Here is a 2,046-nt window from a genome sequence, read left to right on the forward strand (position 1 = left end):
GGCGCCTTAGCCGGTTGAGCTATAGGCGCCGAGCCACGCATCACTGTCTTGCAGCTGAACATTCAGTAACAAGAAAGACGCCCCTGTGTTATTAAGCAGGAGAAAAGCAGGGCTAAAAATTATACAAAGTGTGTTCCCATGGGAGCATGGCAGTCATTCCTGGGACAGCTACAATGTGCCAAGCATGGCACTGGGGGTCAGAGACAAAACAGGAACACAAATTGTCATTGCTGTGGTCCTGGCAGAGATCACAGGCCAGTGAGGGAGACACAGGTAAATCTGGTGACTACACAGTGGTTGTGTGAATGTTAATCATACTAAATGCCACCCTCCAGAGTACAGGCTTGATTTTGCCTTTATAGGAATGCCTCAAAACATGAATTATCTGCTACTGGTTAAGAAAGCAATTTTATTAATAAACAATTTCTACCTTCTCTTGAGAAACTAGGACACATGATGGCATGTGATAGTCACCAGGGCCACAGCAGGCTGGGGCTGCACAGGGTGGCCCCCGGTGAGAGGGACATCCACGCAGGGCTCAGGGGCACTGTGATCCTGACCCCACCCACTGTCTGCTGGGCCTTCATGGGCAGGACCCACTCCCAGGCATGCAGCCTGTGCTGTCACAGAGGGTTTGCACTTGGACTGTGTGAAGACTAGCTGTCTCCACTTTGACATTCCTAAGAATTTTGGAACAGGGGCTCCACAAACTCTACAGCTGGTCCTGCTTGCACGCCTCCATGCCTCCACGATGGTGGGCCCTGGCTTGTGACAAAGACCCCCTGGGCACTATGGGGGCTGGGAGAGGCTCTCTCTGGGAAGGTGACACTCCCTCTGAACGAAAGACAAAGCAGGGTGAAGACATGAAGAGTAGAGAGGGTGGGGAGAAACAGGGTCACTGCAGCTTCTCAAGAACACCGGAAGAAATGTGCTCTGATGGATCACATGTAATAGACAAAGAAACTGCAGCCTGGAGCAGGGTGTGAGGCACCTTGTCCAGGAGGCCCCGCAGACTGGGTGGGGCTTATCTCTGCCACCCCTGCACCAGCACAGCTGACCCAAGGCAGGGGCAGCTCAGTCACAATCGGTCAGCACCCACTAAATCCACCTAACGCCTACCCTGGTCTCTGACAAAGAGTTCCCACAAAGTCCTGCCAAGGCCTGGGGTGTGGAAGGAAGGTTCTTTTGTAAGTGGCAACTCTAAGCCAAGGTAGGCATATTTAGCCAATGACATCTTAATAGGATGCCCTATGAAATCTGAACTTAAGATAAACAATGATTTTTCAGCAAAGAGTATGCTCATACAAAAAAAAAACCTCTCCGTGCTTACAATGAGAAATGGCTGGTGGTTTATTGAAATTCCCATTTTACTGGGCATCCTGTATTTTCTGTGGCAAGTCTACTCTGAGCACTGGGTAGGAGAAGAAAGGGCCATGGAGCATTTGCTGCAAGCAAGGGCCTTGACGGTCATTCCAAAGTCATAGCAAAGTCTTATTGTGCAGAGTGATCCAAATGAGCTGCCCCGGAGGTGGACCCTCCTCCAGAAGGATGGCAGCACCCAAACACTGCCATGGGCCACTGCAACACCACTGTTACTGTGGTCCCAGGCCAGTGGCTCTAGTCTCCTGCAGCCTGGTAGGAGGTGGGCTGTGTGGGAACAAGTGAAAACAGGCCAGGGAGCCCAGGGTCCTGCAGCCCACACCGAGCTGGCTGGGCTCTGTTACTCGGCCTTGAAGCAGTTGGACACTCGGCTGTGAGAAGGTGGTTAACATGCCAGGTCAGGGCCGAATGGAGCTGAGCAAGCCTGCTTCCATTTGCACAAGAAGCCCTCAAGGATGGCTTGGGAGGCTCTGCTGCGGGAAGATAAGAAGGAGCTTAATCAGCCCTGGGAGGACTTGTGGAGATGCTTTTTTTGGAAGAGGGATGCTCAAATACTCTAAAGCAACAAGGAGTGGAGATGGGCCTCCTGCTACATGTGGGGCAGGCTGAGCTACAGGGCACCAGGCAGGAGAGAGGAGATGGGCCTCCTGCTACATGTGGGGCAGG

General features: G+C 52.4%; 1 protein-coding gene across 1 annotated transcript in view; it reads right to left on the minus strand.

Annotated features, from left to right (window-relative positions):
• The window catches only part of LOC100951309 (sorting nexin-29), a 283,767-nt gene that overhangs the window by 34,266 nt on the left and 247,455 nt on the right, over positions 1-2,046 (minus strand). The window lies entirely within an intron of this gene.

The sequence above is a fragment of the Otolemur garnettii genome, unplaced genomic scaffold (assembly GCF_000181295.1).
Source record: "Otolemur garnettii isolate 467f Iridium unplaced genomic scaffold, OtoGar3 scaffold00189, whole genome shotgun sequence".
Taxonomy (NCBI): Eukaryota; Metazoa; Chordata; class Mammalia; order Primates; family Galagidae; genus Otolemur; species Otolemur garnettii.